This window comes from Panthera pardus, unplaced genomic scaffold (genome assembly GCF_024362965.1).
Source record: "Panthera pardus isolate Hobbes unplaced genomic scaffold, ASM2436296v1 HiC_scaffold_24, whole genome shotgun sequence".
NCBI lineage: Eukaryota > Metazoa > Chordata > Mammalia > Carnivora > Felidae > Panthera > Panthera pardus.
The window spans coordinates 4,274,445-4,286,022 of NW_026526810.1; the positions used below are offsets into that span (position 1 = coordinate 4,274,445).

The 11,578-nt window shown below is 46.1% G+C and overlaps 1 long non-coding RNA gene across 1 annotated transcript; it reads right to left on the bottom strand.

The window, feature by feature from the left end:
• Nucleotides 1-3,087: 3,087 nt before the first annotated feature.
• Nucleotides 3,088-6,744, bottom strand: LOC109273386 (uncharacterized). Its single transcript, XR_002083018.2, has 2 exons — nucleotides 4,947-6,744; nucleotides 3,088-3,631 (listed from the first exon to the last, which is right to left on the bottom strand). It is a non-coding gene; the product is annotated as an uncharacterized LOC109273386 (long non-coding RNA).
• Between the last annotated feature and the right edge of the window lie 4,834 nt (nucleotides 6,745-11,578).

The window sequence follows — 11,578 nt, forward strand, 5'->3', positions numbered from 1 at the left end:
ACTTTGGGTGAGAAACTCAAAATACATTTTCCCAAAGAAATAATGCAATTGGTTGATGGTAGGTGTCCAAGTACAGCCCATAGAAACCTACTAAACTAATAATATTACCAGCAATGCATTTGAAGAGTGGGAAATAATACAATAACTTAGTAACTAAGTCATAACACAACAGAATGGGTAGAAAATCGTTTATTAACTTGAACACAGTTACTTAAGGAAAGGCAGGTCTAACCAGAGAGTGCGCACAGAGAAATTGTGGGACTTCGGAATCCTTAGAGGCATGTTTTTAAAATTCCTAGTGAAGTCTACAGAGGATTGATTTTTAGTTTAATCATTAAATTTACTTTTATGCACCAAAATAAAATGCTTTTGCACAGCCAAGGAAACCATCAACAAAACAAACAAACAAAAAACAACTAGTGAATGGAGAAACTATTTGCAAACAATACAGCTGATAAGGAGTTAATATCCACAATATATAAAGAATTTCTAAAATTCAACACCAAAACCAACAAACAATTTGATTAAAAAATTGGCAGAGGACATGAGTAGACATTTTTCCAAAGAAGACATATAGACGGCCAACAGACACATGAAAAGATGCTCAACATCACTCATCATCAGGGAAATGCAAATCAAAACTGCAGTGAAATATCACCTCACACCTGTCAGAATGACTACAATAGAAAATACAAGAAATAACAAGTGTCAATGAGGATGTGAAGAAAAGGGAATGCTCATGTACTGTTTGTGGGAATGTAAATTGGTACAGCCATTATGGAAAACAGTATGGAGATTCTTCAAAAAATTAAAAATAAAACTACCATATGATCCACCAATTCCATTTTGGGGATATATCTAAAGGAAATGAGGGGCACCTGGGTGGCTCAGTTGGTTAAGCATCCAACTTTGGCTCAAGTCATGATCTCATGGTTTGTGAGTTCAAGCCCCACATCGGGCTCTATGCTGACAGCTCAGAGCTTGGAGCCTGCTTCAGATTCTGTGTCTCCTCTCTCTCTGCCATCCCCCACTTGCACTCTGTCTCGCTCTCTCTCTCAAAAATAAACATTAAAAAAATTTTATTTAAAGAAATGAAAACATGAATTCAAAAAGATAGGTGCATCCCTATGTTTATTCCAGTGTCACTTACAATAGCAAAAGATGGAAACACCCCAAGTGTTTACCAACAGATGAATGGATAAAGATGTGGTGTATATACAATGGAATATTACTCAGCCATAAAAAAGAATGAGATCTTGCCATTTGCAACAACATGGATGAAGCTAGAGGGTATTATGCTAACTGAAATAAGTCAGAGAAAAACAAATACCATATGATTTCATTTATATATGGAAAGGGAGCCTGAGTGGCTCAGTCGGTTAAGCCTTCGACACCTGATTTCATTTCAGGTCATGATCTCACGGTTCGTAGTTTCAAGCCCTGCATGGGGCTCTGGGCTGTTAGCATGGAGCCTGCTTGAGATTCTCTCTCTCTCTCTCTCTCTCTCTCTCTCTCTCTGTTCCTCCCCAGCTTGCTGTCTCTCTCTCTCTCTCTCTCTCAAAAATAAACTTTAAAAACTTAAAAATAAATGAAATTAAAAACAAACAAAATACCAATAGACTCTTAAATACAAACTGCTGGTTGAGGGGGTAGGAGGGATGGGCAAAATAGCGTTAAGAAGTACAAACTTCTAGTTGTTAAAAAAAAATAACATTACTTTTAAAGGAGCACTGAAGAATAAGAAAAAGCTCAAGGCACCACAAACTGCCCCCACCATGAGTGCATTCATTTTAGAGCTGGCTTGGGATGGCAGACAGACCAAGAGGGTCACAGCCAGAAGTGTCAGGGAGAAGGCCCACAGGCACTCCACAGGGAATGGCTCCCAAGAGCACCACTCCCCTCCCCTTGGTCATTACCCCACCACCCCACCCCCAGTGACCATTAAGGCTCTCAGATCTTGGGTGAAAATCCCAGGGGAGGGAGGCATAAGGGTGATGGATGAGCTTTGAAAGAATTAAGCTGTTACATTCCAAGCATGCTCAGAAAACCCAGAGTGGCTGAACTATGGCGAATTAATCATTAAATTTCTACTGTCAGATGAAATGACAACTCTGGGTAGAAATCAAGTTGTAGGAAGTATTTCATGTGTGCCATGGTTTGCAACTTGAGAAATCCACACCCAGGATGAGTACCAGGTAGCCAGTCCCAGGCAGACAATAAGCACTCAAAAACAGTATCGTGTTTACTACCATCTGGATGAGACTATCTTTTCTGACTCCACTCTACTCTCCTTAAAATGAACAAGCCTGGGGGCACCTGGGTGGCTCAGTTGGTTACGCATCTAACTCTTGATATTGGCTCAGGTTGTGATCTCACGGTTCGTAAGATCAAGCCTCGAGTCAGGCTTTGGGCTGAAAGTGAGGAGCCTGCTTGGGATTCTCTCTCTCTCTCCCTCTCCCTCTGCCCCTCCCCCTATTGTTCTCTCTCTCTCTCTCTCTCTCAAAATAAACTTTAAAAAATTAAATTAAAATAAACAAGCCTGTCCCCTGTCCTTTCTTTCTCCCCCTCCCAATTTCACTGTTTCAATGGGGGGTGGGGGGGAGTGCAAAACACAAACCCTGTGCATTTCTATTCTCCTCCTTTCAGCTTCTGTCCAAAGCAACCCTGGGTGTCAAAGGGTCGAAGTTGCCTCAACAGTTGTCCCCTGTGCCCACTGCCACCCCACACCCCATTTGGGACACTGGAGAAGCAGAGCCTACTTTTCCCACAGTGGAGTGGATCAGTTGGGTCAACTGCTGTTGGGGAGTCCCCATGCCATTAACTCAGGGAGAGACACCCCAGACCATACTGGGCTCAGCCATCAAAGTCTCAGAAGCTGGTATTTCCTATACCTCTGACTCCCTCTCCTTCAAAGGAGCACTTAACAGCCCAGGGTTTGGAGGAGCAGGGAGTTGGGGGATTAGGGGAGGGAGTCAAAGAGGTTCCATCTGGGGGCTGCAACATGAGGACCTCTTCCCCATCACCTGCACACCACCTCTCTCGGGGGTGAGATACAATGGGTTGCTATCAGATAAATCATAAGCTCCATACAGGTGAAAGCTGTTTTATTTATTATGATAACTCCCCCCCCCACCACCAGCCAGGATCACAGTAAAACACTGAAGGTATGTAAATGCCAAGGAATTTGCCCTGAGAAAGAAAACATAAGAGATCGCTTTTGTTCGTGGAGATTTAATGTGTAAAATATACTACATTAAGTTCTATTTGTCATGAAGGCCAATTTGCCACTTTTCATATTTTCAAAACATTTTTACAGACACCATTCCATCAATTGGAAGAAAGAGCCAGGGAGGCAGCTCCAACCATCAGGCTCTGGGAGCACACCTCAGGCTGTATATATAGATGCTGCTATACATTCTTCAGTGTTGATAGGAAAGCAGGCAGGCCTCTCTGCCAGGGAAGATGTGAAAAGAATTTTGAAAGAAACAGAATATAGTCCATTGCAGCTTTAAAGCCTTGACTATTTTTTATGCCAGCTTCCCAGCTCCTGAGAATATCGGAATAGTAGAGGGCGGGAAACTCACATTTCCGTGCTAGCTACTTTCCAATGACATTTTCCCAGACTCTGGACCTAGAAACAACCAAAAATGATTTTGGTGAATGTATTGAAATTATTTATCGACCATTTACCAAGCTCACACCATTGTAAAGGGCACAGGGCTTAAGGCTGAGCGTAGATTAGGGATACTGAAAAATTACATTCCCGTGTATTGTTCCTAACATCTTTCCAGAATCCTCAGCCCCAAAACAAACCACCTTGTTTCCTGGGCATGCTGTCAGGTCAGAAAAAAGGGAAGGAGTAAGTTTTCCTTAATAAAATAAAATAAAATAAAATAAGCATTGTAGAATCCACAAAAATGGAATGCAGTTTTTAAAGAACTGAAATAAAATAAAATTAGAAATAATAATAGTAGCTAACGTTTGAGTCCTTAGTACATGCCAAGCACTGTTCTATATATTTTACATCTATTAACTTACCTGATCTTCACAATAACCCTGGGATTAATCCCCATTTTACAGATGAGGAACCTGAGGGACAGAAATCTTAAGGCTCTTGCCCAAGGCCAGAGAGGCAAAGTAGAGACCCAAACCCAGGCAGCGAGGCTCAGAGGTTGTGTTCTTAACCACTACCTTCTGCCTTTCTACGCAAGCTGCTCTGAATTGAAAACGCTAGATCCAACAACAATGGCTTCACTTCCCAAGTGAATCCATAGGTTTGATGTGGTTACAGTTCTCATGGCGACATTATAGATCTTGACAAATCATACTCAAGCTCATCTGAAAATATAGCCATTTAGGTACACGTCAGCGCTTTAAAATATAATGATGTTGGTCTTCGCAGACCAGTTTCCAAACACATTACCTGATGGCCATTATCAAACTCCTGTGCTTAACTGGGTTAGAAACAAAACAAAACAAAACAAAAAGACAAAAACAAAAAACACAGAACATTTAACTCATGGTTTTAGGACAGAAATTCTAGAAATGAATTCAATGTCTCATAAGTTCTGGGAAGAAGTAACTTCGTAACACCATGCCACCCACTGGCATTTCCCACCCAGGCCTGCTCCAGCTCCCAGAAATGCCAGACTCCATCCCATATCTTTGGGGGTTCTCCTTGCTCCAGAGCCCACAGTACTTTTTCTCTGCTCAAGATCCAGTCTCCACTCATAGACAGTTATGCACCAGAGGTTGGCCATGGTCCCTCTGAGAAACACAAACTTGGCCAAAGCCTGATGAACTCATCAGTCCCAAAGGGGTCGTCCCGTGCCCAGGGGTCAGGGACTTCCTTGGGTGGGCTTTCTGGAGTACTTCAGCTCTTACCCACCAGGAAGAGTATCTTAGAGGCTGCCCCCCAACAGCCTCGTTTCAGCCAGAGATCTTACCTCTTGCTTCTCCCTCCATTTCTGCTGGGTTCTCTTATTCCAGTCTGTCCAGCTCAGAAGCTCTCTGGAGCCCCAAGAGAAAAAGGGCCACCATGGGTCATGGCACATTTTTGAACACTGAGTTCCTAAAGGAGAATCTTAGCTCTCAGTCTTCCCATCTCAGGCACTGCTGGCAGGAGAGCCTGGGGCCCAGCAAGGCACTAGATAGCTGTTGCCCAGGTTCCAAGAGGAAGAGATTCACAGGGCACCGGAGCCCCAGGAGGCTTCAAGTGACATCCAGTCTAGGGTGCTCGTCAGGTGGCAGTCTGGCCTTCCTTTAGGATTCATTTTCCACTACACATTAGGGGGGCTCACTTCTGGGGGCCTGGGTTGTGCAGCCTTTGGAGGGCCCTGACGGGAAGGAAGCAGGGGCTTCCCTAGGGGCGGCGGCTATGTCCTTCTCAACTGATTCTTCTGGGGAAAGGCGGGTGCCCTGCCTTCTTGTCTGCAGCTGTAGGCATAGACAAAGTATATAAGGCCTCTCTCCTCCCTGGGGCTGCCCAGTTTTCAGCACCACTGAAAAGGCAGGGCTCCATCAACACTGCCCATCTGCAAAAGGAATATCCCTCAGGCTGATCGATACCCCCACCTCATTCTTCCTTGATATTGTGTCTCAGAAGCACATCCTGATCCCCGACGCGTCATCTTCCTCGACCTCCATCATCACTGGAACCGCCAACCTCAGCCTCAGCCACATCCCTGACCCATTTCCACCTGTTCTCCCCAATTTCACCTGCACCTGTTTCCTCGCAAGCTCTCTCTGCCCTTTCGGATCCTCAGCTGTGTCTCCTTCAGAGGATGCTGAGGTTTTGGTCCAGAATCCTGGGTTAGAGACTTTCAATCAAAGTAGAACTTGCTCATGGTGATCCCAACCTCGCCAGGCACTCAGCCAGAGGACATGGGCTCTCCCCTGGGTGAAGATACCTTGCTTCTCTTTTCACTCACCTCTCAGGTCAGGGTTCTTGTCTCCACCTGTCAGCTGCCAGGGGACATATGGGGAACTCTATAGCCCTACGCTGAGGGGGCCATGGTCCCCTTGTGCTTCACGGAGCCATGTCAACTGCCTCCAAAGGCCTGGCCTGCCTTCCTCAGTGGTCCCATCCACCCTTAACACCCCATCTTCCCCCCACCAGACTGGCTGCATCCCAGGGTTCTGAGGAATTCCAAGCAAGGTCCTGGGCCCTCGTGTCCTTGGCCAGAGGCTTTTGTTGGCTGTGGTGAAGGTAAAGGGGCTGGCCAGCTACACAGAACGGAGTGACATGAAAGGAGGGAACTTTAGGAATAAGACCTGTCCCGTCCCCTGGTCCTCTGCTCCCCCAGATGGTGGTTTGCTCTTTCCTAGTAAATGTCTCATGCAGTAAATCCTCCTGTGTCTTCTCCTCTGGCCCCGGCCTTGACCGGGGACCTGCTCTTGTGCCTCCTGGACCACCTACTGCCTTAAACTTGAGCTCTGGGGCCAGAATCACCAGCATCTACTCAAAGGACACTCGGCAGCCGGAACCTTCTCTTGCCAAGAATGGGCCATGGTCCAACAGGGTCTCCAGGCTGAGAAACCCACAGCAGCGGCCCCAGCAGCAATATCAGTGTCAGTTGTGAACCAGCCAGTTGGGGATCACCCACTAGTTCCCCCTTTTATGGACTTCCTAGTAAGGACAATACAGACTTTCAGATTCTTGAGGCCCCAAGTCCCTTGAGTTCAGTGTCCTAGTTAGGCAACTGGCAGATGTACTTCTTTTTTTTTCTTTTTTTTCTCTTTTTCTTTTTTTTAAAAAACGTTTTATTTATTTTTGAGAGAGAGAGAGAGAGAGGGACAGAGAGAAGGAGAGACAGAATCACAAGCAGGCTCCACGCTGTCAGTGCAGAAGCCCTGTCGAACACAGGGTTCGAACACACAAACCGTGAGATCAGGACCTGAGCCAAAATCAAAAGTCGGACACTTAACCAACTGAGCCATGCAGACACCCATTCTTTTTTTCTTTAATGTTTATTTGTTTATGAGAAAGAGGAGAGGGAGGGGCGAGGGGGAGGGGATACAGAGGATCTGAAGTGGGCTCTGAGCTGACAGCAGTGAGTCCCAGTGCTCATCCCAAAAGATGCCCTCTTCAATACCCATCACCTATCCTCCCCTCTCTCCAGAAGCTGTACTTCTAAGAGCTCATGCTTCTGCAAAAATGACAGGGCTCTTATGGATGGGTCCAATCCATTCTCTGGCCCCATGAAATGGCCACTCTCCATCCAGTCTGGACATGGGTCAGGTGTACTGTGACCCCCCCCCCCCCCCCACACACACACACCCTGGCACCCTCCCCTGGACAGTGTGGGAAAGCAATGAGGCACAGGTGTAGAAGAAAGAACTGGAGGAAGAGGAGGCCAGGGGCCTCCTGCTGAGTCTTGCTTAGGGCTCTGGGTGCAGACGGTTGGGCCTTAGAGTGAGCTTAACTCTCCTGTGGAGGAAAACAGTTGGAATTCCAATAAACTCTTGGAGCTTGAGTTTCCTCAAGTATACACGAGGATGCTGGACTCCATGACCACCCAGGTGCCCTTCTGTGGTAAACAGAATAATGCCTCCCCTCAAAAGCCATCCATGCCCTACTCCTCAGAATTTGTGAATATGTTATGTTACATGGAAAAGGGGAATTAAAGTTGCAGATGGAATTTAGACTGCTAATCAGGTAACCTTGAGATGGGGAACCAGTTGAGCCCCATGTAATCTCAAGGGTCCTTATAAGTCAAAGAGGGAAGCAGGAGGGTCAGGGTAAGAGTCAGAGAGAGATTTGAAGATGTTGGTTTTGAAGACGGAGGCAGAGGCCATGAGCCAAACGATGCAGATGGCCTCTAGAAATGGGAAAATGCAGGAAAACTATTCTCCCCTAGAGCCTCCCCAGGGAACACAGCCTTGTCAACACCTTGATTTTAGCCCGGGGGACTCATTTTGAACTTCTGACTTCCAGAATGGTTAAGCTAATAAGTTGGTGTTGTTTTAACCCACTCATCTTTTGGTGTAATTTGTTACAGCAGCTATAGGAAACTAATTCACCCTCCCTCCTAACACCCATGCCACAGTTTCCCATCAGCTTTGTCCTTGACGGAACCAGAGTTCCATCTCTTCTGTCTCTAAGTCCCAGAGCCCCAGATCCCGGCACCACTAGGAGTCAGAATCCCAGTCCTGGTGCAACCTCCTATCAAATATTTATATGCTCTGAAGAAAACTAGAGGAGTATAATGTCCTACTTTTACAGAGGATCTTGCTGTTTTTAAACCATTTCATTAAAAAAAATTTTTTTTATCAGAGTGCCTTTATGTGCCAATTACTGAGCTGATGTCTACAGATGCAAACCAAATGGACATTATCCTTTCCCTCAAGGAATTCACTGTCTAGTTGGAAAAAGAAACACAGAAGCAGCTACCTAGAATCCTTGGATGTTTCAGAAGTAAGACTACAGTTGGATCAGTCCAGCTTCCATCGATGGAAACTGCTATTGGCAAGAGAGTGATATTAATGGACCACATCTGCTTCAGCCTCCTAGAGTAGAGCAATGGAGCCGGACCTCCACTGTGGAGCCTGCCTGGGCATGCACATTTGAGTCACAGCCAGGACACTAAGCCACTGAAAGTTCTTTTCATGTTTTATGTTGTGTCAAATGTTCTTTGTACTTTGGTCAGAGGTGGATGGCAACTTCCAGTAGCAGGGAGCAGTGACATAAAATCACTCCTTAAGAGCAGAATCATAAGCAATTCGTCCTTTTCCTCTTTTCTCCTCTCCCCCGCCCTTCATGATTCTTAAAACATTTCAAACTCATGGATATTCTTCATGTATATGGATACAACTAACTCAAACTGGGGTCATTCCTTTTTGTTTGGTTGGGGGGTGGAGGTTGTTGGCTTGAACCTGAGCAAAGTCGCCTTTAGGACCTGGAAACAGATTTGTTGCACAGAATACTTACTGACAAAGAAAATTTGACTAAATCCATCTGCTTTAAAATGCACAAATTGGCAATTTGTCAGGAAGAAAAATGGGAAACTTTTTAGATGGGATGTCTAAGAAGCTATAATTATTTAATGGAGTCAAGGTTTACTGTTTTTATAATAAGATAACTATTTTCTGAACCCAGCCAGGTGAGACCATGCATGCGGAGTTATGAGTCAATAGAGGAAGGAGCAGAGCTATCATAAACATTTCCAGGGGCAAGCACTTTTCCCTGGGTACTTTCTTTAGCCTGAGTTTCTAAACCTATGACATGAAGGAGTATTGCCAAGACCCAGCAAGAAAGAGCCCTGGTGGCTTCAAAGATTTTGATGTTAGAAATGTCCCAGTACCTGAAATGCAGAATGTCACAAATCAGTGGGCTCAACCTGCCACCCACACCTTGAGCATCTGCCCAGAACTCTCTCTCACTCCAATTCTTTATGTCTCTGCTATTCCTTTTGGGGTGGACTGCTTCTTGATCCCCAGGGACAATGCCTATGGGGCTTTGATGCAACTGAGGTATGAGCAGAGGAAAAAGACAGAGCACATGAGGCAAGACAGTTTAGAGGAAACCTACTTGCAGATGAACTACATTCCTCATGTGTCTCCACAGAGATGCAATGCTTTGGAAGAGAGTTTGAAGAGCCAGTTGTCAATGGTCAATCAGTGCCACTTGGGAGGGGCTAGAAAAAGATGCCAGCATCACTGTTTGCAATGAAAACTTCCTTGTTGCTTTCAAGTGTTCAGGGCATCTGTGAAAGCTGGAAGTGAAAGGTGTTGGAACCCATTCTGTTCATTGTACCCTATGTCTCCATTTTACCTCCCTCCCTAGCCCTGTCCCACCTGCCATCTTGCTCACCAACCGTCCATCAGGGAGGATGGGGAGGGGGCCTGCTGGATATCACTACAACCCTTCCCACTGAGCCCAGTGCCCCTCAGTACCCAACCTTAGGGATCTGCTTCTCCTACGTCTTCCTTTGAAAGACCACTGCCCTTGACTCTCAATACAGCAGCCATTCTCTCCTTCCCCTCATTTTATCTCCACACAGGGGATCTTCATCTGCTTCAGACCTAGTGGGGCTATAGGCATGGAGTTCATGCACTGACCCATGAGCATCCTGGTCACTTCAGATTCAAATCACCCCCCTCATGTGCTCACAGCAGTGGCACCCACAGTCATTTGCCAAGAAGTCGCAAGATTCAATGCATCATTTTCCAATCCAAAGACCCAAAGACGTATTAGACACAGGCTTATCTTTGGATAAAAATTCCACTTGGCAGAGAGTAGCATCACTCGCCACTGAGGATGGGGGAAGGAGGATCCTCGCCACTGAGGATGGGGGTGGCATCGAAGTCGGTCTGTGGTCAGCGCTGAGCCCTTGATCTCGACTGGCCAGGGATGTTCTCATCAGAGAAAAAAGGCTATGACATGACAGGGATGCTTGAAAAGGAGAGCATCTAGGCAAGGGACAGAGGCCCTAGCAGAAGACAAGAGCCCTTTACAGTATGTGCCATGCCACAGAAGACCTTCCAGATGCAGCTGGAGAATGTGTGAAGGAGAGTGGAGACAAGGAACGTGAAAAAGATCGCTGGAGCAACACTATGGTGAGTCTTCTGAAGTTGAGCTAAAGAGATAGGACTTTATTCTGTTGGCAGCGGGAAGTCACTGGAGATTTTTGGCATAAGAGTTGGTTGCACCTGCTAAGGAGGTTTGAGAAAAATGGCTCTGGCGAGGTGCATGGGACGGATCAGTGGAAGGAAGGGTCGGAAGGTGAAGAGACTGTGGTGGGTTTACCGGTGACCTTTGAAAATCCATATCTACCCAGAACACCTCAGAATGTGACCTTATTTGGAAATAGGGTCTTTGCAAATGTAATTAGTTAAGGTGAGATCCTACTGGATTGGGGTGGGCCCTAAAACCCAGTGACTTTTGTCCTTATAAGGAGAGGACACACAAAGACACATACAGAGAGGAAAACACCATATGAAGACAGAGGCAGAGGCTGGAGTGATATATCTACAAGACAGGGAAAGCCACGGGTTGCCAGCAACGACCAGAAGCGGGGAGAGGGACATGGAACAGATTCTCCCTCAGAGCCTCCAGAAGGAGCCAACTCTGCTGATGCCCTGACTTCTGGCTTCTGACTCACAGAACTGTGAGACAATACATTTCTGTTGTTTTAAGTCACCTGGTTTGTGGTAATTGGGTAACAGCGGCCCTAAACCCCGCATGCAGAGACCAATATAGAATCTAGGTGGAGTGTGGGCTCTCTGGAAATGATGCCTGACACACACAAAAACAGGGCCTTGGGGGGGGAAAGAAGATATATCTATACATATATATCCAATTCAAGGATAACTCAAGAATTATCCATGAGAATAACCAGGAAATGAGCAAGCTGCAGCAACAAAATACAACTCCAAATTTACAGGGAGTGAGGATTCCCATTCCAACTCTCTGGGGCGTCAATTTCAAGGGAGTTGACAGTCCTTGACGGAGCTCAGGGGTGGGGAGTAGGGGCTAAATGTGGCCTCAGAAACTTGGAAGTCAAGCTGGACGCGAGGCGGGGGCAACCTCCAGCGATCCTAACCCAGAGACAAGTAACTACAGACTGTAAACCAAACG